The sequence below is a fragment of the Canis lupus genome, chromosome 10 (genome assembly GCF_011100685.1).
Source record: "Canis lupus familiaris isolate Mischka breed German Shepherd chromosome 10, alternate assembly UU_Cfam_GSD_1.0, whole genome shotgun sequence".
NCBI lineage: Eukaryota > Metazoa > Chordata > Mammalia > Carnivora > Canidae > Canis > Canis lupus.
Window position 1 is genome coordinate 66,835,561 of NC_049231.1, and position 26,315 is coordinate 66,861,875.

The window sequence follows — 26,315 nt, forward strand, 5'->3', positions numbered from 1 at the left end:
ATCAGTCCAGAGCAGAATTCCCTTTGGCATGTTTCCCTGGCAAAACTATTGAGTAAAGATCTAAAAAAAATCTAGAGACTAGAAGCATCCTTGGAGCCACCTTTACAACAAACCTTTGACTTCCTATCATTTACAATCACTGTCACAAACTATTACTGTTTGTTAAATATTTGCTGGAATCACTGCTGACTTCTCCAGTGGGAGTTAGTTTGGGTTTAGTCATGGATCACTCCACTCTTTCTTTGTGATGGAGAGAAGTGAGCACTCATTTCACCCGAGACCTTATATAGATAAGAAACTCACCATTAAACTTGCTCTCAAAGAAGTTCTAAACTAAAGCATAAAAAATATGATGAGTTTGGGCAAAAAAGCCCATCCACAGCTATCTAATACCACATATGGGTTATCTGGGTATATGTGATACCTGAATTTCAGCCCAAGAAAACACCATCTGAGAAACATACATTATCACAATCTGGCTATATTTTATGCTCCCTTTCCATCGTCTGGGATAAATTGTGTGTGTCAAGTTTGGCAAGCGTGGGTGAGCTAAATGGAGCTGTTAGCTGTCTTTTCAACATATTTATCTGTTTCATTGCCTGCTCTAGGATGTCTTTGTGATCATTATATAGGGATCACAGATAATAGACCATTTGAAATCTTACTTCAATTAAAACTTAATCCTCAGATGTCAATAATAGTGTTTTATACAGAAGGTTACAGTGAAAGCGCTGTCTTTTGTGCATATCATTAAAACAAAAAGAAAAAAAAAAGCAAGAATAAGAAATGGCCTGAACATTTTCCAAAACAAGATACTTTAACCCTGTCTCATGAACCTTAGTCACCGTGATAAAATTATGGTTATGTTTCGATATCTTACGCAAATTGACACAGTCACATAAGATTTATAAGGAAAAAAATCATATAAAATTTACCATCTTCCAGCTTTAAATTCACTTGCTATTACTGGCTTTTATTTTATATGAGAGAATTCACTGCAAGAGACAGTTTTATTTTTTAAAATTAAAATATAATCCAAGATTATAAGGGTCTAAGTCTTCTAATTTAAATTGTACACAAGGAAATCCAAAAGATTCCAGAAAATATAAAATAACAGAGTTCTTTGTTGATGGAAGAACTGTTGAAGAGGGAGAGTTTGGAGAGGAAAAAGTTTTTTAGCAAGCCATGAGGTTGGAGGAACGCTCTGTCCGTTGCAGTATATCACGTAAACCATTTCACCAAAGAAAACGTTTAGTGAAGGTGATGATGATGGTGGAATTTCCTTTCCTCCTGCTTGTTTTACAGCATTGGTGGAGTTAAAGAAGTTCTGTATAGTTCGCTCGTCAGTAAAATACTTCTGCGATTTTTGCCATCTATTTTCCCTTCCTCTTGTTAATAGTGCCCTGATTTTGGCCTGTGTTCCGGCTCTTACGCCACAAAGTCCAAGTGCATCAGTGCAGGCTGATCCCATCTGTAGTCCAAGAAATTATACATGATTAGCTTATGCCAATCAATATATCCAATCCCAGAGGCCACAGGGATTGGGTGAGGTTGGGCATGTGATACAATTTTCCCAGGAAGATGTCAGGAGACTGTCAGAGGTATTGCTTCTAGGAAAGAACTTCTGCAGCCATCCTTAGTAGCTTTCTAGAGAATCTCTCTTCCTTTAATTAGTGTACCCTGTGTCTGTAAGGTCAACAATTATTGCAGCATCCTACTGCCAGGGACAATGACGTCTCCAAAGGGAGGATGGAGTGAATTGCAGAAAAACAGACTCCGTATCAATACATGTTTGAATCATATCTTGCCTCTCAAGTTTTCAGTTACATGAACAAATAAATTCTCCTTATCATTTAGGTCAACTTAAGTCAGCTTGAGTTTTCTGTTATTTGTAAACACATCCATAGTGATATACAGCATTTACCGTGTGCTTACCACAAGCAAATCGCTATTGCAAAGCTTTAGATATATTGTTTTATTTCATCTTCACAGCATTTTTTGAGTACCCTTAACAGGAGCTGTTATCATCCCCCTTCTAAAGAAAGAACATTGAGCCACAAATAAATTATGTAACTTACAAGAAATTTTGAACAGATGGTTATGAGTTAAAACCTGTTTCAAACCTAGGTGGTCTGAATCAAGAACCCATGTCCTTAACCACTATGCCACAGTACATCATCTGCCTCCCAGTATCAGGCAAGGCAGTAGCAAAACATCTTGGAGATCTAAGTCCTAAAGATTACTGTAGAGAGGATATCGATACATTATACTGATAATCAGCAATATCCTCTCCTAGATATTGCATACCCTTTTGGCCTATGGCCAATTAATCCATTCAACATTTATTCGAAAAATATATGTTGACTGCTAACTATGTGCCAGGCACTGTTCTAAGTACCAAAGACATAATGCCAACACTCTTGGAATTTACATCCAATGGTAGGAACTGACAATAAATAAGTAAATAATTTAGCATCCAGTAGTTGTAAATGTTATCAAGAAAATTAAAACAGGGTAAAGAGACTTTCCAAAGGGAGGCTGTAAAAATGATGATTACTTCGGGAACATTTAATGTAAATTCATCAGCATAATTATACTAAATTTGTAAGGGCAAAGAACTAATGTTGAGAGGTGGGCAGGTGGAGAATTATTCCATTCTAATCCACAAACGGACATCACAAGTTCAAGCAGATCAGTGACTCCACAGTATTTGATATATTTTCTGTCTCTGTCACACTCAACTGTGGATAAAAAAAAAAAAAAAAAAAAAAAAAAGAGAAAAAAAGTGGAATGCCTAGAATGCCATAGAGAAATTGTAAAAAAAAAAAAAAAAAAAAAAAAAAGTAATCAATCAAGGATGTAAGTATCCAGATGATCATGGCAAGAGGCCCTCGGATAATCAGGTACTTTCTTGGTCAGATAGATTAGAAGTCCAGACACCAGGTGAACAGTAAGAGCCAAAGGTCAGCAAATGACCCTGGTCAGTAACTGTCAGAGAAACAAGAGATACTTGGGGACTGGGGTAAGGAGTGGGTAGCTATATATGTATGGTTCAAGAAAAGTCACAGAAGCAAGGCAACAGCCAACACTAGATGCAGTATGATTTTAAGTAAGATTGTATATATACTATGGATTCATCTTATATTGCCGGGATCAGAAACTAGTATCTGAACCTATAAGAAGTTATTGCTATAATTTGGAATTTAAAAGAATTATCTCTGGAAAAGATTTTGATTCTATTTCGATATGAATGAAGGGCTGAAAGAAATTTTCTAGACTGGTTAAAACCATTTGTATTGGGCAACAATTAATAAGAGCAAATGAATAAATTGTTAGCAAATGGCTTACTAATCAGTAGCACTTGCTATATCTTTGAATTGTTTTTTAATTACATATACTCGAAAAGAGATTAGTAATAGTAGTTACTAATAGATTAGTAAGACTATTAAACTATTAAAAATGAAGCATGATCAGTTCTCTTTCACTTAACCATATATTTGCTGTACTTGACTGTTCATACCACAAATGCATAAGCAAGACACCGAAGCTGCTTCTCCTGGTTGTAAAGAGATGTTGAAATTCTGTAGAAATTGCTAAAATTGACACTCCTAGGAAGTCTGAGCTATCCCACTGACTTTTTATACACAAAGGAGGGATGAGGTCCAGCTGCTACCTCAATCTTTTGCCTTGTTCTCAGTAAAAAAAAAAAAAAGAAAAAGAAATTGGCTTTAACCACAATAAAGCATGTTGAACCATCCACTTAAATTGGATGCCTCACCCATCATAAAAGTTAACTTCTATGCCCGGGGTTATTTACACTGACCTATATAAGTCATGGACCTGAATAATATCCAGGACTCTCTCAACCCAACTCTAATCTTCCACTGTATATTAGGATTGGCCTTGCTTGTGAAGTAAGTTTGTGGTTTCCTTTCTTTTTTCTTTTCATCACCCACATGGCCTGAAAGCTGCCTTTTGGGTCAGCAGTGGGTCGCTTCACCCAGTTTGAAGCGACCATGCAATTAGGCAGCAGAGAGAAGAAAACAGGAGTCTCTGGGGGGAACTCACAGTTTAATCATGAGAAGTCAGAGGAGGGTCCTCCTTAGCAAGAAAGCCGAAGCCCCAGAAGGTCTGGTTTTCCTAACCCACTGGGCTGAACAGGGCGGGGAAGGTAGCCAGCAGCGTAATTGGTTGTGTGTGTGCGTGCATAGACGATCGCACACGCGCTGCCTAAGTTTTCAAAAACCACCTCTGTTCATGGTGATAGAAGAGGAGATTGGAGGATGGAACTAATGTACGTGCCAGGGGGTCACCCAGAGTCACTTCTTCCCCTCTAACAGAGCTGCAGCAACGGTGAGCTGGTGCACAGCACAGAGGCTGGTCACTGTCCGGGTCCTCACCCCGGAGCCGCTGAGTCTGGTGCTATTTCACAGCTTCAGGGAATAGCAGAAAAGCCAGCAGCAGCGTGGCGTAAGTCATCAGAGGGGGCAGGATGGCCTCAAGGAACGGAGCCCATGGATTCTGGAGTGTGACTCCTGTGTTCATCCAGGCTCCATCACTTGGAGCTCTGCAAAAAATCAGCAAGCCTCACCTAGGCCTTTCCTAAAGTCAGTGTAATCTTTGTGCCTACCTCAGATTATGATTATAAGGATTAAATCAGATAATTTTAAAAAATATTTAATTTGCTTATTCATGAGAGACAGAGAAAGAGAGGCAGAGACACAGGCAGAGGGAGAAGCAAGCTTCCTGCGGGGAGCCCGACGTGGGACTCGATCCCGGGACCTCGGGTCACGCCATCAGCCAAAGGCAGACGCTCAACCACTGAGCCACCCAAGCTTCCCTAAATCAGGTAATTTTAAGTGCTAGGCCAGTAACAATTCATTTTAACTGTTGTCATTATTAGGAAGGAAAAGTAGCGGGCTCTCTGCTGAGAGAGCGGCAGTGGTTCCTGAGCGTGTCAGCCCTCCCCGCACGTCCCCTAGCCTGCCCCTTGAATGGCACAGCGCCTGCGCCTCTGATTGCCTGACACATTACAATTACAGTTTCACTGTGTGAGCACAGGACACGCTTATCTAATGCTGCTTTGCTCATCAGTTCATTAGGTCCTTCCCCCACTAGGATCGCAAGGTCTTTCTAGATAAATAAAGGTCATGAGTTTTGCCTCTGCTGGAGCACTTCCTCCCTGTATAGCTCAGCCCCTCTTCCCATATCTCTTCCCTTCCTGCCCTGCCCATAAGCGGACACAGAACACTTTGCACACTATCCTGTAACAGTCCGTTGTCATGTCCGTGTCCCCACTGTATTGTCATCTCTTTAGGACTAAGACTGTGTCTTATCCATGAGTTGTATGATGGGCCTAGCCTGGTGCCCATAGCATTGTAGATGGAAAATACATGTTTGTTGAGTGAAAATGTAAATAGAGGAAAAGTGAGTACTCTTATTGCCTAAGATAGGTTTCTTAGGATAACCTTCCAGGGGCCTTGGGGCCTTGGTCAGGAGTAGTCTGAGAATCCTCAGGGAAGTCAACCAGAAAGTCCTATAGTTACAGCCTGTGTGTATCTGTGTGTATGTGTCTGTCTTTCTCTCCACATTTCCCCAAATTCTTTCCCTTCCTATATTTTTTGTGTTTTGTGTGTGGGTATGTGTGTGTGTAGTCACTTTTCCAGAAATTGAGGCGTTCCTATGTAAAGTGCAGATGGCTCGGTAGAGGATACAGGTGGCTGGATTTGGCACCACGCTTATTTCACCTTAACTACTACATATGCCTAAGGTCTCTTTGCTACATACTGTCTAACTGGAGTGGGGTCACCAAACCCTGCAATTTAGCTAGGCTGGAGAATAAGGGGTGTCACTGTCAAAGGCCATTTTCAAACCACAGGGTATAGTCTCAGCCATGCAAACTGGAAGAACCCACTGATCCTTGGGGACAGAGTAACTTTTTGTAATTATATAAAAGGGCTTCGTTCCTTGGTGGCCAACCTAATAGCCTGACATGCATTTGGTTTCCTTTCTAAAGCAAACGGAACTTGCTATTTTCTTATTACTGTAAAACGTGTGTCCAATCCCACATGTCGAATACCAGTCAGGTCTCTCTGCAAAATGGTGCCAGTCGTATTTTCTCTGAAGTTCTCTTCAGCTTTCATAAGGTTGGTCAAAGGAGATATTACAAATGAATGCACTCTCCAAGTTCCAGTTACCTTTACCCACTGTCAGAGAGATCAGTGGAAGTCACACATAAATCAGAATAAGCAAATAAAGCCATGTCTTCTCCAGGCCTACCATTGGCTGGCAGGACTCAAGCTATGCAAGGAATGTTTACAATAGGGTTACCGTGGGTTTATCCATGCTTAGAGCACCTTTGCTCATTTAACCCATCTGTTCCCTCTCCCCATCACCAGTGGGGCCTCCCTGTTACCTGATGACATTTCTGAGTCTTCTCTGCTTACTACAGCCACAACTCTTGAACCAAATCCTTGGGAACTCCTCCCTTACCACCACCCCCCCTGACCTTTTCAACAATTAATACATTTTAAGGTGCATGTCCTTGACCTATATTTACAAAAATCTGTCTAGTAGGGAGACCAAGGATCCAGTCCTCATATTCATGTGGGACATCAAAATTTTACTTTTGACATTACCTTCAAATGACTCTAAACTGTTATTTGTACATACAGTGTCACAGAGATTCATAAGATGGAAAAAATTCTACAGACTGAAACTAGAATTCCTGTGACTGGACCACACTGCCTTTAGGGTACCATGTATTAATACGTGTCTTGTTAATAAACCTATAATTATCTTCTGAATAACACAATTATACCGCATTTTTTTCATAAAAGTGCTAACTTGTTAAACGTAAACATTTTAAAAACCTGCTACAATTCTTAGTAACCCTGTTTTGACATATCTTCATTATACACGAGACCTCAAAGGAATAAGAAACATGAAAAGAGGCAGCCCCATCTTCTCTCACCCTGAGGGATCCCCATGTAGTTAAGATTCCAGGCCCCTCAGGCTGTGGCTGGGATTTTTGAGGGGTCCTACACTTCATCTGTGAAAGAGACAGCATGCCACCTTGGTCACAAAAGTCCCCTTGCGATAAAGAAGAGGTTTCCTTGGAGGTGTGAGACACGGTCCTGATTTTCTTTTCCATTTTGTCCCATTCTTGTGCCTCTTGTCTGGACTTGTGGAAGGCAGATAGCTAAACATTTTAAATAAAAAACTTGAATTATGTGATGTCAGGCCGTCCTGAGTTTAAAAAAAAAAAAGATAATTTTGTGGATTCTAAAAGCAAATGGTGGACTATAACATAGAGAATTAGGCACTAAATTTCTATTAATTCATAAAAACTAAAATAGAATCCATTAAGAATGGTAGGGTATTGGTGCGAAAGGAGATGTAAATTATCCACGATCATGCTTGAAATGCAAAACCTGATCATGTTTGGCATCGGGCCAGCTACCATTAAAGTAATTATTTTTAATCATCAGCACTTGGTGACATGAATACTCATATTTGTTGATTTACTGAGAAAAGCACTTTATATTGTAAATAAAAAGGATGGAAAAATATACATTTGGATTTTTAGAACAAATAATAATGATTATTCTTGCTTTTTGAGGGTCTTTCCTTTTACAAAGCCATTAAAAAAAAAAAAAAAAAAGGCCGTTTCTACATGGCTCAGATGTGGCCCTAGTGTAAATGTCAATGGGGGCAGGTGTGAGCTTATTTTTATGTCCTGTTTTTTAGTGGGATTGCTGGTTCTCTTCTTAAATAAGGGTTGGGGAACAGAGGATTTCTGGTGATATCTTTAATGGCAACCAAAGGAAAATAGGAAATGATTCTGAAATGCACCCTAAGAATTGCCAGGAGCACCCTCAGAAACCTTGGCACAAATAATTACTTGTCTCTGCTTTAGTTTGCCAGGCTCTGCTGGGATTTGAAAGGTGAATCCTGTTCACCAGGGAGATGGGGGCAGGAGGGGCACTCCGGGCAGGGATGCATCCAAGGATACTGGGAAACAGCACCGTGCAGGTGCAAGAGCAGGTAGTGCCAGGGTGGAGTGGGATGAGGCTTGAGCGTGTGTGGACAGGCTGGGGGAGCGTGGAGGACCCTGCACCATGGGCAAGGGAGTCGACGTCGTCTCTTACATGCATGCTTTTCAGACATGAGTGTAATTAAAAATCATCCCAACTTGCTTGAAAATGCAAACCTCTAGGTCTTACCCAACCCCCCTTCCCCTAAAGATTCAGACTCCACTGTCCCAGGGCAGGGCCCAGGAATCTGACCAACACGCTCTTGCACCACCTCCCCTCACCCTGCACGGCCCTCGTGCGGCCCTGTTGTACGTACGTCATGGAGAGACCCTGAAGGATTTTGAACCGAGCAGTGATCACTTTGTTGGCATCTAGAAAATGGCCTGCAAGGGGCAAGGATCAGTTACTGCAGTAAGTGGGTTATTGCCCCGTAGGGCTGGGGATGGGACGGATGGAGCCGAGTTGGGAGATGCTGGATGGGAGGATTTGAGAGGATCTGAGGGCTGATTACGGTGGGGAGCATTGCTATCAATTAAGATGGGAAGGATAGAAGGGCTTTGTCTCTCTTGTCTTCTGAGGGTAGGGGGACAGGAGGGAACTCCGAGGGGAATGAGGGTACTTGCTGGGCAGATGCCACTCGATTCTTCTGTGGGACAACTCAGTGCTTGTATGAGGCCACACGAGGTAGTTCTGAAGTTTAGAAAGATGGTGTGAGCTTGAGGAACAAATGTAAAAGTCCCCGGTTTATAATCAGTAAGTAAATCCACGGGTGACAAAGAGGCCACCTGGGGAAAATGTGTAGAAAGGAAGGGAAGGGACTTTGTTTTCACCTAATGACAGAAGATTGCAAGAAATCCACTACCTTCTCTGGCCTCAGGAGCACCTCTGCTTTTCCGATTTTTCTCTTCCTATCCACCTCCCCATAAGCGGCCACCAAGTGAAGTCTAGTATTGGCAGTCTGTAGCACCAACAAAAAGGAAGTCTGCTCGTTTTGATAGGAATATAATTTAATAAAGAACAATACTATTAATTTCTCAACCCCTAAAAGTTCCTGAAATCCCCGCCCCCCCACTAAATCTCTATATAAGTCTGTCTAAAGCCTCTTTCTCCAATTTAGTCGCTTTTTAAAGAGGATTTAGGATTTAAAAATGCTTTGGATTTTTTTTTTTGTTGTGTTTAATTTGATTTTTTTTCTGTAATCTTTCTGGGCTTTGTCCTCTTGCATATCATTTTATCTCAATAATTTCAAAGCTTTTAGCTTTATTTTTCCTTGACCATTACTATAGTATTATTACAGGCTCCCCCCACCCCATTTAATTAGACACAATCGTATGGGCTAGCCTGGAAACCTACCCCATATTGTAAATTCTTTGGGGAACCATGTCCCAAAAATGTGTTTTTGAAACAAGTAAATTAAAATTGATGGCTGCCAACATTTGGGAGTATCATCATATACTGTTTTTAAAATAACAATGTTATTGTCCATAAACTAACAGGGTCTGGTCTGTTTTTTTTTTTTTAAAAAAAAAAAAAAAAAAAAAACCAAAATACTCTTTTTGAGGAAAAACTGCTTGATTTCATAGGAATATAATGCCTCATTAGGAAAACATATTTGGACAGAAGTGCCTGAGAAAGGCAAGCATATGATTTAACCAGAGAATGTTAAGATTGGAAAGAAAATTCTACCTGCATTTTCCCATATGTGAAAACAGTATGTCCAAAGTCTGCAGAACAGACCTCAGAGACCAAAAGGGGCCCCTATTCTAATGGCTCCCACTAAATCCTTATGATGCTGCCCTCAAATCATTCTATTAAAAATACTGGATTCTTACTCTTTAATCCCCAGTGGAGCTTCTGGGCCTGTGTTAAAGAAGAAAGGGGACTTATGCCTAGGAAAGAACATTAAGCTCACTTTTTATCCCTTCATTTTCAAGTTCTCAGGCAAGAAGCCAAAACACTAATGTGAGTGTTCAAGAGAGAGGTTGGGGGTGGGGTTGGGAGATGGGGCTGAGCGGGGATGGATTTTACACAGTCAAGTCTTGGCCTTCCAGAAGCCAAACCATCTCTCAAGTTAGACAGCCTCCTTCTGTGAGCTCGATTGCCATTATTTACCTCAATACCGGTATTTTCTGTGCTGTCTTTGGACTCGTATAATACAGGCCCCAAGTGTTTCCAAGTGTGGCTCCACTTTCTGGTTGAAAAAGGGATCTAATGCCATATGTGGATTTCACATATAATCCTGTGTATTAATTTTACTTACACCCTCTAAATGGCAAAAACACAAGTTACCCCTCTTTTTTTTTTTTTTTTTTTTTTCTGACCATGACCTCAACTGGTAATGCCTTTGCGTGGCTGTGTCTCTAAAGAGTTTGGTGCCGGGGACAGAGTTAGCCACTACTGTGTCCTTGGCTCTAGGCTATGGTTGCAGGGCGGTGGTGGGGAGGGTTGGCCTGAGCGTGTCTGTTTTGTTCCAAGACAGCGGCGTACATCAGCGCGAGTCTTCTGGCCTGGAGGGGGTTTGTAATAGAGCTCTGTCCTAAGTGAGAAGAGGCATCGATGGTTTTTTTTTTGTTTTGTTTTATTCTATAATGATACAACTTTTATTCTAAGTGCATTTTATTTATTCCTACTTGGGGGACCTTCTCAAATTTGATGGTAGATCTTCTATATTTCTCTAATATGTCCCTGATGTGTAGCTGGCAATTTGGGGCAGTCCATTTCTATACTTCCGTTACAGTCAACTAGGAATTACCCTGCTCTACAAGGAATCTTAATAAATATCTCACTCTCTTTTCCATCCTGTCAGTCTCTTTCTTCCCTCCTCTTGTTTATTCCCTCCCCTTGTTTTCTGTGAATGTTCATGCGCTCAGGACAGCAAAACTGGGCAGCCCGGGGGGCTCAGCGGTTTAGCGCCGCCTTCAGCCCAGGGTGTGATCCTGGAGACCTGGGATCGAGTCCCACGTCGGGCTCCCTGCATGGAGCCTGCTTCTCCCTCTGCCTGTGTCTCTGCCTCTCTCTCTCTCTCTCTGTGTCTCTCATGAGTAAATTAATAAAATTTTTTAAAAAAGCAAAAACTAATCTGTTGGAAGTCTTCAGCCGTTAGATTTATTAAGGTACAGTTTGTATATAATAAAATTTATCCTTCCTGCACATACACATCATTGCATTTGTGAAAAACATACGCAGCCATGGAACAATCACGATGTGGAGAGTGTTTAAAACACCCTCAGAATTTCCTCATTCCCCTTGTAGTCAGTCCCCTCTCTTCAACCCTAGCCCCCCAAGTAATCCATTTTGAAATTCCATAATTTTGCTTTTTCTGCAACCCTCTGACTCTGACTCCTTTCACTCAGCATCATGCTTTTGAGACTCATTCATATCGCTCCACATATCAGTTCCTTTATACTGATGAGTACAGTTCCATCGCATGGACATGCCATCATTCACTTATTCATTGATGGATCTTCTGATTGTCCCCCGTTTGGAAAAACTACGAACAAAGCTTCTGTTAACGCTTGCATTTAAACCTTGGTGTGCATAGTGTTTTGTGTTCTTTTTTTAAGAAACATCTGATATGCTAGCCTCGGAGGATATAGGAAAACACAGAAATATTAAAAGAAAAAAGAGGTAATGCATGCTTGTTGAAGAAAGGGACTGGGAGAGGGAGGGAGAGAGAGACTGGGAGAGGGAGAAGAGAGAATCTGTGCATGAGTGTGTGAAAGAAAAAGGCTTTGGAAAGCGTGTCTGTCTTTACAGACTTTATCATTAGGAGGGGAAGTGGGACTGTAGACATATGGACAGTACAGGGTGGGACCAGTCTCATGCTGTCTCACAGGGATAAAGTCCAAGTTGTGTCCTAGTTGATACACAAGAATTTGTTGAAGAAGCAAGGAAGATGAAAAATGAAATTCGTGACTATCGATAGAAGGAATTGGTATTATTCAGAAGGATTGAATGAGGGGTTCTGATTTTTCTGAGTATTCTGACGAAAAGGATTTCGGATACACGGTTTTCCCGTTTTCAAGAACACACATGTAAGCACACCACACCCGTGATACCGGAGGTCACCAAACCCTTCTTTGTTGAGTCTCAGTTATGAACATTACTACTCAAAGATGAGGGCCGGGGGTGTAGGTGACATAGATGACATCTGTCCGTGACCTCCGTGCTCATGCCCGGGCTCCCTGGGAGTTCTCCCTCACGGGGGCTACTGGTCTTTTCTATTCCACTCTGCTCAAGACCCCAGCCCGCCCTACCGCAGGCTGGTGCCCTGACATCCTTCTTCACTCTGGTGCGGAGCTCACTTCTCTGGGCTCTCTCACTGCCCTCGCTGAACGTCTGTCCGCTGTTGACTAGCACCACCGCTCTGCTCTCCCTTGATTCCTGTTACTGGTGACACACTGTAGAGTGGCCATAGGTTCCTCTTTCGAACCCAGGACACTTCTGAGAGTGCAAGGGGGCGCAGCGATGCTTACATAAGGACATAACGCACTAGGACGGTGTAGGCGCAGCCAACTGGAAATGTCCTGGGCCTCCAGAACCTGGGGTCAGCCTGGGAAGAAGCGACTTTCGTTGCCGAGGGGTACTCACTGTTTCACCTTGGCTTTTGGTTATACCCCTCATGTCTCCTCAAGACTTGGTGCCACCAATCATGTCCTCATGTGTTCAGCTTGGTCCTTTATCAGTTTATTCACTCAGATTCAAGAGGTGCCTGCTGCCTGCAGCGTTGTTTCCGACCACTCAGCCTTGATAAGGAGCTCATGATCTTATTTAGTACGTCCTCCCTCGCAGAACACGGAGGTCTTTCCTAAATGTTGTGGCAGTGTAGACCGGGCCTGTCTCACCTCACGTCTCCAGCATCACATCCCTGCCCGACTTCGTCATCACCTCGCCAACAGTCTTCTTGCTTTCCTTCTTGCTTGCCTCCCCCCTGCCCCCCTGCTCCTTCGATTCATTCTCCACGTAGCCACCGAGGAAAATTCTTAAAGTACAGATTAGACCCCACTCCTTCCCTCCATTAAAACCTTCAGTGGCTTCCCATTGTAGGTAGAACACAACCCAAACTACTTCTCATGGCCCCCAAAGCCCTGTTTGAATGGCCAGTGCCCATGTCACCCCTCACTGCCATTGACACCCCACTCCTACCCCTGCCCCGTCCTCCCATCCGACCTGGGGTTGCTCTTCTCCAGCTTCTCTGTCAGTTCTTCAAGGTGCCAGGCTCTCTCCTCCGAGAGGCTATTGCTCTTTTCTCTGCCTGGCTCTTTGCGTAAGTATTTCCTTGGGAGCCTTCAGCTCTTGGCTTAAATGACATCTCTTAGGAAAAGCCTTCCCTGACTGTCACGGCCTCCGTGCCTCTTTTCTTCCTAGCACGACAATCCCTGGTTGTTGTATTTATGTGTCTGATTCCTTTTTTTTTTTTTTTTTAAGATTTTATTCATTTATTCATGAGACACAGAGAGAGAGAGGCAGAGACAGAGGGGGAGGGAGATGCAGGCTCCATGCAGGAGCCCGATGTGGGACTCGATCCCGGTTATTCACTGCCTGTGTTCCCTAGGAGGACACAGACTCCCGGAGGACAGGAGTTATAATCTCTTCCCCGTTCAGCCCCGTGTCTCCCCCTCAGCGGCAGTGCTCGGAACCTGGCGGGTGCTCGGTGTAATGCAGAAATGAGTCAAAAATGATTTCATTTATGCAGTTTACTTTGGGGAGGAAAGTTTTCTGGGAAGGGATTTGTGATTCCAAAGGCTTATACTCTTTATATGTTTTTGAGGCTTTCGAAACTACCCTCTAGGGAAGTTCTGGCGATTTATATCATCCTCAGCATTATGGTTATTAATGGATGTTAATTTATCATTCAGTGTTGGTTTTGTCAGTAGGTGGGTGAAAATTATATCTTGCTACTTCTATCATTTGCATTTCTTTGATTACTAGTAAAATTAAACTTTTTCTTAGGCTGTGAAACATCTGTATTTCTTTTCTTGTATGTGTGTATATGTTAATTGCTTATTCTTATCAATTTTTGAGAAAGTTAGCCATTTAAAAGTGTGAATTTTAGGAGTTCTTTATCTGTTAGGGATGTGAAACTTTATTATAAATGTTGCCAATACTTTTCCAGACTACCATTTTTCTTCTAACCTTCCTGTTGTTTTCTAAGAAAGAATTTTTAAATATTTACATGGTGGAATAAATGAGTTTTTCTTTAATATTGCTGTCTTTGGTGCTATTATGGAAAGTATTTTCCCATCAAAAGATCATAGGAATATTAGTTATATTAATGGTTTCATTTAAATACATTATCCAATAGCATAATCTATAGTATATGTACTATGTTTATATATATGTGCCATACACACACACACACACACACACACACATACTTTTTAGGAGTGCCTGGGTGGCTCAGTCAGTTAAGTATCTACCTTTGGCTCAGGTGAGACCCTGGAGTCCTGGGCTCCCTGCTCATCATGGAGTCTGCTTCTCTCCCTCACCCCTGCTTATACTTTCTTTCTCTCTCTCTCTCTCAAATAAATAAACACTTTCAAAAAATGATTTTTGGTATAGATGGAAATGTAATTTAAATTTTTCCACCATTTTTACAGTATATCAAAATTGTTTATTGAATAGTTTATCCTTGCCTGAGTGATTGGAAATATCATATTAAAATCTTTTATAAAAAAAATAAATAAATAAAATAAAATCTTTTATAAATACTTAGATTCATTTCTGGATTTTCCGTTTGGTTCAATATTCCCTTTGGCTATTCTTGCATGAATTGCCATTTTATGTTGTTATAGCTTAAAATTGTTAATATGTAAAAAGACAGCTTCCTCCTCTTCCTTTTTTAATAGGGTTCTTGTTATTCTTAAACATTGACTCAGGGGCACCTGGGTGGCTCAATCGGTTGGGCGTCCGACTCTTGATTTTGGCTTCAGTCATGATCCTGGGGTCATGGGATTGAACCCCATGTCCAGCTCCGTGCTCAGCTCAGAATCTGCTTGTCCTTCTCCCTCCCCCATCTGCCCCTCACCACCTCCCCTCCTGCTGGTGTGAGTGCATGCATGTGCATACTCTCTCTCAAATAAAAATCTCTGAAAAAATGTATTCATTCACATGAACTTCAAAATCATCTCTGCCAAATTTGTAAAAATCCACTGAGCACTTTGAAAAGAATTGCTTTATGTTTATACATAGATTAATAAGAGTATAATTCACTTTGAGTAAGATTGATATTTACTGAAGTCTTCTTCATAACTTTCCTATGCTTTTTTAAAGGTCTATCGTGTATTTCTTATTTAGTTTATTCATAACTTTACATTTTTTTGTCAGTTCAAATGAAATATTTTTTCATTGTATCTTTTTTATTTTATTTTATTTTTTATAATGAATTTATTTTTTATTGGTGTTCAATTTTCCAACATACAGAATAACACCCAGTGCTCATCCCGTCAAGTGTCCCCCTCAGTGCCTGTCACCCATTCACCCCCACCCCCCGCCCTCCTCCCTTTCCACCACCCCTAGTTCATTTCCCAGAGTTAGGAGTCTTTATGTTCTGTCTCCCTTTCTGATATTTCCCACACATTTCTTCTCCCTTCCCTTCTATTCCCTTTCACTATTATTTATATTCCCCAAATGAATGAGACCTTATAAGGTTTGTCCTTCTCCATTGACTTACTTCACTCAGCATAATACCCTCCACGTTGAAGCAAATGGTGGGTATTTGTCATTTCTAATGGCTGAGGAATATTCCATTGTATACATAAACCACATCTTCTTTATCCATTCATCTTTTTTTAAAACTAGTTGTTACCATGTAGGAAAACTATGATGCTATTATTACACAGATTTTTGAAAACGACCAACTTGTTTAACTTTTTTATTCATCCTTAGAGGTTTTTCTCTTGAGTTTTCCTGGTAGAAAAGAATAGAATTTGAAAAGAGTGATAATTTTGCCTCTTCCTTCCCATCCCCACTTCATCACAGTTGTTCTGAAATACTTTTGCCTCACCTAGAGGCTAGGGCTTCCTAATGCTTCTTCCTTCTTCTGTTAATCCTTGCTCACTCTGGTCTGTCCTGCATATTGTCAACAAATCTAACCACCTCCCTCTCTATTCAAAAATATCCAGAAAAATATCCAAAATATTCCATTTTGCACTTATTTATTTGGAAAATCCTCATGGAGCACCTGGCATGTGCTAGCAATGCCAATACTGAGCAAAACTTCTGCCCATAGCGAGTTTCCCATAACATGGAAAAGTAACAGATGTTAAGCACACCAACCAACAAACAAGCATGCTATTGTAAATAGTAGTGAGCACTTGAATGGAAAAGACCAGGCACTTTGAGCAGAGAATTCTAGGGCAGAGAAGCCCCTCCAAGGAACACGACCTTTGGACTGTGACAGGATGAATGGGATTTGGCCAGAGGAAGAGTGGAAGAGTCTTCATGGAAAATGGAAGGCAGGTACCATGACCCCAAACGCAGAAAAGAGTGGTGCTTTTGAGAAATAGAGAAAGGCCAGTGTGCCTAGAATGTGATAAGTTAGGAAGGGGTGGCAAGAGGCTGGACTGGTGAATCAAGCTTGATGTTGGTTACCTCAAAGCTTTTGAGTTTTAATTCTGAGTGCAGAGGAAACCATGGAAGGCATTAAGAGTTAGAATAATATGGTGTAATTTGCATTTCTAAAGGGTCTCTCTTCTACTGAATTAATGTATCGATCATAGACTTGTATTTACAACTTATGCCCAGGATTGTTGGTCCTTCAGCAAATATTTTATGTATCAAAGATTAATCTTTGTTTATTAAAGACTTATTGACTTATAATCAGCTTCAAAAACTCACTGAACATTTATTGAGCACCTAATCTTTGGTGAGCATTATGACAACACACATACACACACATATATATATGACAGGATCTCTCAGGGAGTTCACACCTAAAGCAGAGAGAAAGAACTGAATGTAATTAGAACTAAACATAATTTGAGACATATTCTAACAGAGTTAGGTGCTTTACACTACAGAATCAGAAGAAGAGGGCCAGTGCACAGGGCAGAGGGAGGAGACAGATCGGGGTGGGACAGTGCTACGATGGAAATTATGCTAAAGTTGAATTTTGATAACTATGTTCCTCAGATAGAAAACCAAGAGATAAAAGAACATTATGTGCATCTCTCAGAGGCATGGGGGAGAGAATGATTCATCCAAGGCAATGATAAGTACACTAGTAAGATAGACTTCAGAGGGCAAGTGGGAGAATGGAAAGAGATGAAGCTAACATGTTGGTAGGGATATAAATGAGAAAAGGGATTGTACCATTGGAAATAAGTGCTTTATCTGGGAGGAAACAGGGCATCCCTGAAGGATTCTAGTTAAGGAAGTGACATGATCAGATCTATGGGTTTTGTTTTGTTTTGTTTTTAGAGAGAAAGAGAACCAGGATGAGGGGCAGAGGGAGAGGGAGAGAATCTTAAGTAGGCTCCACACTTGGTACAGACCCTGACGTGGGGCTTGGTCTCTTGACCCTGAGATCATGACTTGAGCTGAAATCAAGAGTCAGACACTTAACCAACTAAGCTACTCAGGCACCCCAACCAGATTTGTTTTTATAAACATGTAAATGTGATGTTCATGTAAGGATGAGGAGAGGTAGGAGCAATGTCAGGTCTTGGCAGATCTTGAGATGAGGAAAGAAGGATAGAAGAAAGAACCAGAGGGACTCCAAAGTACATAGACAGTTGGTATGGGGGAGAAGAGCATGAGTCCATCTGGGAACATGTTGCTTTAAGGCAGGGTTTGGCAAACTTTTTATATAAAGTATCAGAAAGTGAATATTTTGGGCTTCATTGGCTATGTAATCTCTGTTACAAGTGTTCACCTCCATGTCTGAGGGGTAAAGACGACCATAGACAATATGAAAAGGTGTGTGGTTCTGTTTCAGTAGAATGGGGGGAGGGAGTGGGTTGCATTTGCCCACAGACTATAGTTTACCAACTCCTGATTTAAGATATCTGGGGGGACTTCTGTGCAGATGGCTGTTAGATATTCAGAAGAATCAGTATGAAACTCGGGAGAAGAGCTCAGGTTTAGAAAGCAGTGTTTTGGAAAAGTTTAGTAGTTAGATCATAAATCACCCACTGGCAACCCAGATCCCAGCTGCTAGAGGTGATTTGTTGAACAAGACTCTGTGTGTGTGTGTGTGTGTATGTGTGTGTGCAAACTTAAATCTGAATACCTTTAGGCAGACAAAAACTCTTCCTTTACCACAAGTCCCATAACTTCTTATTGCATCCTATCTACTGGACTCCTCTTTTGTTACCTATTTTCTGTTCTCATTTAAGTTTTTAACCCATCGGTATTGATAGTGTTTGGTTTAGTGAGTAGAAAAGGAATGTGCTCAAGTATAAAACTTGACGAATGCCAATATTTAAAAGGGAATTAGTAGAAGAATCTGTAAAGGAAGAATGAGAAATAACCGTCTTGGTCTGAAACAGAAATGGCTTAAAGTGGAAGAATTTTCCATCTAAAATTGGTGAACAGTAAAACCCTTCAAGACCTAGCTAGGTCAAACACCACCTTCCTGTAAAGTCTTTGGCAATTACCCCAAGGTTTCTATTAATAAGAACTGCAGCCTTCACTGATGCATCCTTCTCCATAAAACTTAGCATTTGTCCTTGATTACACTGCTTGACTGTATTGCTGTCTTAAGAGTTTCTTACTGTATGTAACCCTTGGCTTCCCAATGAGTTTATAAATTTCTTAAAGTCTGAGACCCCTTATTTCTCACCCTTTAGTTTTTCTCACAAATCCTAACACGGTAATAAATGCATCGCAGACGCCCAACAAATAAGTGTTGATTGGATATGACTTGCTTCCAAGGCCTAAAGAGCTGGTGCTTTAAGGAAATATCATGTTTGGTTTTATATTTAAGTTCCTGGAGCTTCAATTGTTTAGCCAGGTTTTTCATCAATAGCCTGCCCATCCTTCTCCCTCCTACTGCCCTCCTCACAAATCTATTTTCCTTTGGCAATCCCATGTAACCCTAGAACCAATCCATCCTACCACACGTGGAGTTCCTGTCAAGTGTTCCACTTTCTATTCGATGACTTCTCTTATTTCGTACTTATTTATCCTAATGCATTGTCCTTTTGACCCAAAGAATTATCTAATGGTTTTTACAGAAGGTGTACATGAAAGTAGCCTTCCTCAATTTAACCACAATGGTACTTAGTGTGTCTTCAAACCGCTTTTCAGGCAATGAGTAATTCGCTGCTTTTTAAAGAACCCCTGCTAAATAGTTAAGCAACTGAATCTCCACCAGGAAGCTGGGGAGACTGAATCCATGGGTTAAGTGTTGACCAACATCCCTGAGGAAGTCACTGCCACAGACTCTCTGAAGGTTCCAAATGCTAAGCTCCCCTGTCAGGCTCACATCATCTCTCAATGCCTGCAGCCGATTTGACTGGCTTCATATTAGATACAAGACACAATACAAGAGGAGTTGGTGCCAAGAGGCTGCTATTCGCAGGCTTCCAGTGGATCAATTCCCTACATTTTCAATGGCAAATCTACCCTCGCCAGAATACAGAGGTAGCCCTTGCCTAACGAACTATCTTAGAAGTGGAATTTCACATCATGAAAATTAGTGCATATGTCGGGAGGTTTGCTTAACTTCCCGTGATTGTTTAGTGATCTTCAGACACCCACATTTGAGAATAGAAAGCAATGGCTCTTGCTTCATGGAGTTAACATGCTACCAGATTGCTCTCCAAATATTCCACCGCTCAAAGAGCAGAAACATCTCCTTATGTAGTGAAGTACACCTCACCTGAAACACGAATACACCTTTCCAGAACACAGCAACCTAATCAAGATTTAGCTGAAAATAAGAGCTCTTCCTCCGAATAATTTGTGAATCTAAAATATAATGGAAAGAGAGGCATGTGTTAATAAACATCAGCTAAGCTTTCAAATAAATTCATTTTACCATATACCCACAGCAGCTGGTAACCTTCTGACATTCTTATCTCCTAAACTTTTTGTTTTCTATCCATCTGTTAAGTATTAAACAATGTCAATTCTTCCCTCCCAACTCTAGATCTACTCCATCAAACTAGACTAAATAGAACTAAATTCAATTACTACATTAAGATCTATTCTGCCTTAGTGAAAAACAAAATCTCTCCTTTTTTACCTTAAATCAAAAGGCATGCTTGAGCTACATGCCTCCTGCTAACTGCAGCTTCGGAGACGGAAGAGGGAGAGCGGGAGCTGCGCGCATTTCTTCTTGTAGACTTGCTATGAGATCTGCTCGTAGAAACTGAAATCCCTCCATCCAGGCGCTCGTCAAGAGTAGCTTACGACTGCTCTGACTCTGGCCATGGAAAGCCACATGAAATCGAAGCCAGCAAACTTGAGATGTGCTGGGATACAGTTTGAAGGTCCCCAGGTGGACATTTTGGGAGTAAAAGCTTTGTTTCGGAGGAATGCCACTCTGTTGGCCAATACAAGTATGAGAGCTGATGCAGGTCACAGAGGGGGTAGGTGGCGGATGTAGAGAGAGGATGGGGAGAATGAGCATCAGCTCCAGGAGGCATCCGTCAAGCACCAGAAGATAAGCTCCAAAGGTAGCTAAGAAAGTGCTCTGCCCCAAAAGCTTCCTCCTATTCTACACAGCCTGGCATTGAACCATCAAAGTGGTTCCTCCAAGGCAGGGCCTCCAGGAATAAGCAGGAATAAGCCTCCATGGCTCATTAGCAATAGTAACCTGGCAAATCCAGATCATGCTATTTGGGGGCCACCAAGCTGTGCCACCCCAAGTCATGACAGAAATTACAGCTGGATGATGGGCATTCACCTGCACCCTGCCCCGGGGCTAACCGCTGGGGCAGGGTGCCGGTTGAGGTGGGAATACATGATATTTTTAGACATTGCTGAATGAAACACGAGAAATACTTGCTTCCCCTGCAAAGTATGTTTTCTTGTAAATGATCTGTTAAAATAATAAAAAAAAAAAAGAGTATTGTGTACGATAAAAATCAGGAAAGCACTACCTAAGTTCCTGAAGTTTGGGGAGCACTGCCATTGAGGAAAATGATGTGCTGGAAGATGGTGTAATTTCCCTTCAGGGTCCTGCACGTGGTCTCCTCAAACCTTCCTCCAAGGCTGGCCCCTGGCATCTGAGCTACAGTAGAAGCCTGGCCGCCTGCTCGGTTATCTGGAAGCCTGGCAGCTGTCCCCTTGCATTCGCTCCCACTCCCGGCCCCTCCTAGGTGTGGGCCGGAAGGAACCGGGCTGCTGTTGAGCCTGGGACTCTGCCGTGGTGGGGACAGTGTCGAGGGCGAGACCCAAAGCTTCTCACAGAGGAGTCCGCTTCGATGGGAATTGTCTCGTGTGTCAGTGCCCGGGGATGAGAAGTCCCAGGAAGGACTTTCTGTCATGAGGAGGCTAAGCGTCTAGGTCAGAGACTGTGTTTCTCAGGCCCCACTGGGGTCACCCTCGGCGGGAAGTGCCGTCGGGATATGTGTGAAGCCGGGCTGGCCACGGGAGGTAAGGACAGCAGGCACCCCCTGGGTTCCCGAATCACCAGCCTCCTGATGGTGATCAGAGCACCAAGAAGGGACTAATTTAGAAACCAAACAATGTGGTAATTGCCCCTGGTCACCAGGTTGCCTTGCTTTGGGAAGGCCGCTGTTTCCGATTAGCGGGGCCTGGATCTGATGAGGACTAACAAAGTGTAACGAATGATCAAAGCGACAGTTACAACAGTGCGAGTGCCCAGTGATTGATCTGGGTGACGTAATAATGATAACCAATGAGGTGAGGCAGGTGGTGGTCCCCTCCAGGTAGAGATGGGGGTGGGCCCCGGACAGGTCAAGACTTTTATCTGTTTAGGGAAAAGAAGGTCATAGGGTGGAAGCAGAGGCACATGGAAAGGAAAGAATGAAGCGCTCACACCGGAAGCTTTTGAATGGGGAGAAAATAGGTCAACCGTGGCTGAGGGTAAGATGCCTGTTCAGAGGCAGAGGTAGCGGTTGCCAGTCCCACCGTATCACTAACCCCGCCATCAGGGTACTGCCCCAAAGTATTTACTGTGAAGGAAACTCAGCTCTCTGCAAAGAATTTAAATTTTAAAAGGGCTCATTTTCAAGTTATTTTCGATGGTCGTATTTTCTGAAGAGCAGAGGAATTATCTCTCCAAAAAACAATAAAGGCAGGGTCTCGAGATCATTTGCACACCCATGTTCGTAGCGGCACTGTTCACGATCGCCAGGCGGCGGGAGCGACCCACGTGCCCATCAGTGGGTGAATGAACAAACAAAATGTGGTGTATGTGTTCGACGGAATATTACTGAGCCTTAAAAAGGGGGGAGATCCTGTCAGGTGCTACGACATGGATGAACTTTGAGGACATTCCGCGAAGTGAAACTGCTAGTCATAGAAGCATAAATACTGTAGGATTCCACTTATATGTGGTGTCCCGAGTAGTCAAATTCACAGAAGCTGAAGGTAGAATGGCAGTTGCCGGGGCTGGAGACAGGGAGGGTTGTTTAATGGGTATAGAATTTAAGTTTTACAAGATGAAAAAGTTCTGGAAATCTATGTCAATCAGTGTGAATATACTTAAGACCACTGAGCTGTAGACTCGGAAATGGTTGAGATGGTAAATGTTCTGTTACGTGTCTTTCACCACAATTGGAAAAAAACAAAACAAAACAAAACAAAACTATAGAGACTGACAGATTTATTATCATTTGGATAAAAATAGTTTTTTTTAAAATAACACTATGCATTTCCTGTTTTCTCAAGTAGTGTGTGCCCATCCTATTTGACTCCTGCTCTGAAAGTTCAAATGTGGTATGGGGAGGTAGGTTGCCTTTGCCCCTAGCCAGATGGCCCCAGAACGATGAATATCTGTAGTTCCTATGTCTGTGTCTTGTGCATTTTATGCTACTTTTGTTGTCAGGCTTCCACTTTATTCCTATGGGCCAGTTTCTTATCTCCTCTAAACTTGTCAAAATGAGGAAATTTGTTAGACACATGAATTTGAGTTTTGTGGGAAAGGAGGATAAAGAGATGCACAATCAGGCACCCAGAGGTCCTGCTAATGACCTGAGCTTTGGTACAGGGTCTCGGGCCCTCCTGCTCTTCTCTCACTGGAAGCCTGCCGGGCCTCTGATTCCCTACCTTTCCGTGGGGTTCTGTGCCGATGCCGCGGCCAACTTGGGGATCACGGGTGGGAAAGACAGAGCTTTATTACCAACCTGACCCAAGAACCATACGCACAGATCTTACTGACTCGTAAGCTCATCTTTCAATCAAAAACTGAGATTCGGTGGCTAAATGTAAGTCCATCTTCTGAGAAAAGGCCAGCTTTCTTCAATATTACTAATATTTCTGGTCTTTAATGCTACTTTGCTTCTTGTTGAATAAGGGAAAAATTATTCCATCCTCAAAAAAAAAAAAAAAAAAAAGCTAGTATTTTTAAAGAAGAGGGTATATCCTCAGGGATTCTTCTGGTCCTAAGTGATGCTCTGTGGGGAAAAAGGACAAGTCTTCTCATTCCTGACCCCATCTGCTGATGGTGTGCAGGGATTTTCTGTCAAATTTTATATTTTAGCAAGTTTCTTCTGAAGCCCTTTTGAACCGTGCTGCATCACCCAGGGTGAGGCTTAGGACCCCGACACCTTGCACCATAGCTTTTTTCTTCTGTTTCTGCTCTGGGCTGAAGGCACGTCCCTCTCGCTCGTTTCCACTTGGAGGCTGCAGACACATACCTGGGAAGTAGGGGAAGGGGAAGGAAGGCAGGAAAAGAAATGGACAGCTGTATCCTGATGACAGGATGTTAGTCACACTCTCGCCCCCCACCCCCACCCCATGAGCTCACTGAGTAGCCCACGTTCTTTTCTGGAGAGCAGCCCAGCAGCCACACATGGTGTGGGGACAGGGACTGAGTAGAGTGGGTGGACCAGGTGTGAATCCTCACTCCACCTCCCACTAGCTCTGCAACGCTGTACGAGATCTTCCGCTTCCCCAAGCCCCTGTTTTCCCATCTTTGAAATGGTGTCACCTTCCCGCTTCTCCTGCACGTTTCCCATAAGGATCCACTAAACCAGAGCTGTGAAAACACACTGCCAAGTGTTAGGTCCCTACACAAGTGTGAGGCCTGTTTTGCTGACTACCATTTGGCAAATGCAAAGCCTGGTGCTGTTGACACAACTGTCCTTTATGGCACTTGGCAATTTGGACTTCACTGACAAACAGAGAGAGAGGTGGGAACATTTGCCTCTAACTTTGGTTTTAAAGCAAAGTTTAAAAGGTTTTTCACGAAACTTGAAAAAGTTTCGCCACATGAGTCTGCGTCAGGTTTTGCATATCTCTTGTCCGCACTGGCTCACTTTCCCCAAGTGCCTTCTCAGGCTGCCCTGACCCCTCTCTGACCTCTCCTTCCATGCCAGCCTTCTTTCAAAATGAACCAGTAGAATTTCTCTTTTTAATAATCCAAATGCACTTTCCCGGAGACTGGCACATCTCGGCAGCAAGACCTTTCGTTCTGCAGGCCGTCTGGGGCCACCGCGCTGGTGCCATACCTTGAAGCAGGTGATGCCAGGCTCCCGGCAGGCTCCCAGGTCCCCACACAGCCTCTGGTGGCAGGTTAGGCACTTCCCTGAATGGTCTCTCCTTGTCACATGGTTTTCCTGAAGGGTCTTGGAAAATCATTAGCAGCCACAGAATATTTTCCAAGCTTCGAGACTTTTCTTCTTGGTGACTTTTAAACCTCTCTGAGCCTCCCAGTTCCATCAGTGTCCACCCTTTGGGGCTCCAAGCATGTTCAACTTAATTCGTTTTTATACTTTAACTGTTTAAATAGTTAACACTAGAACTTAGACTTCGAACACCAACACCAACACCCAACCCCCCCACCCCAGCCGACAATCGCCTATGTGTCTGAGGTTGTCAGATCAAGATGGAAAAATACCTCTAATTGTTTCCAGACAATATATGACGCTCTCTCTCACTCTGGGTGAAAATACATATAACTTACATTTTCACAAAGGATCTCGGGGAGGCCGGTGGGAGATTCCTGCAAGCTGGGCTTTCTCTGTACATTCCAGTCCACTGGAAAATAAAACCCAGTTTCAAAACTGAACCAGGAGCTTTCACTTCCCCTAGGTTATTCCTAGATGAGTAGCTATAGCCGGTTTCATTTTTTTTTTTTTCCAACAAACTACATTTCTTTTCCGATCTTAGTAGATTTTTATCTTGGCCTTTGTATGCCAGAAAGTAAATGCCTTGGCCCAGAGGAAGTGACAGCTCTTCACTGGAACACGACAGACAGGTATTCCACACCCCGTTCGGGCCTAACAAATAATCTGCATGGTGTTCTTTTTCTATCTCCAGGAATCACTCCCTCCTCAAGAATTTCATCTCCGGGCCTGAAATTCCACCCCGAGAGGTCCACTCATTTGCATGTGGAAGACTTGTGAGTTTGCAGAGCTTGCATACTTGACTACAAATACCGTTATTGACAGGTAAGACCTTAGTTTGACTCTGATCAACAAAACATTCAGACTTTGTCAGGATGAAATTCTAGATTAGGAGCTGGAGAAGAGATTCCTGGAGGAGGAAGAGAAAAAAGTGGAAAAGCAGTGAGACAGACTTACACTGTACCCACTCACTGTGTGTGCCGGGCACTTGCTGAGGTTCACCTTACATAACCTTTGTTATGTTGCTGGGAGGGATGGGTTACTGAGCCCACCTGAAAGATGAGAAGACTGGGAATCCAAAATGTCGACTAAATTGCTCAGATCGTTACAGAGTACTCACTTTACTTTAACTCTGGTTATTTTTCTGTGTTAGTGCCTACAGATTCACTTTCGATATTTCTTCTTTTAATCAACCCATGTCTCTTACATGAGATATTAAGTATCTTTGGTCGTTTTCTGGTAATGGATATTAAACTAATATTTAGTTACTATATATTGAAGAAGTTATTATATATCGAATAGTGTGTTATTATATCACATCGAATACAATACATGCCTCCTCATCAGTTCATCCGCTGTACTCCCAGGAACACCAGCCACTATTTAGGCAAGTGCCCCACTAGGGACCAGCAGGTGCTGAGAGCAGGAGAGGGCCAAAAACTCATTGGTGTAAGTAAACCCTCTTGGGCAGTGTATACAGACGGACCCACGGTGACCCCCACACCCCTTTGGTGCCTCTTAAGGGAGGTGAGCTGGGGATGGGGGCAACAAGTAGGGAGATGAGCCACCACGACCA

General features: G+C 42.6%; 1 long non-coding RNA gene across 1 annotated transcript in view; it reads left to right on the plus strand.

Moving 5' to 3' along the window:
- The window catches only part of LOC111097793, a 343,982-nt gene that overhangs the window by 281,668 nt on the left and 35,999 nt on the right, over positions 1-26,315 (plus strand). The window contains exon 3 of the long non-coding RNA XR_005366185.1: positions 25,434-25,564. This is a non-coding gene — a long non-coding RNA (uncharacterized LOC111097793). The remainder of the gene's footprint in view (positions 1-25,433; positions 25,565-26,315) is intronic.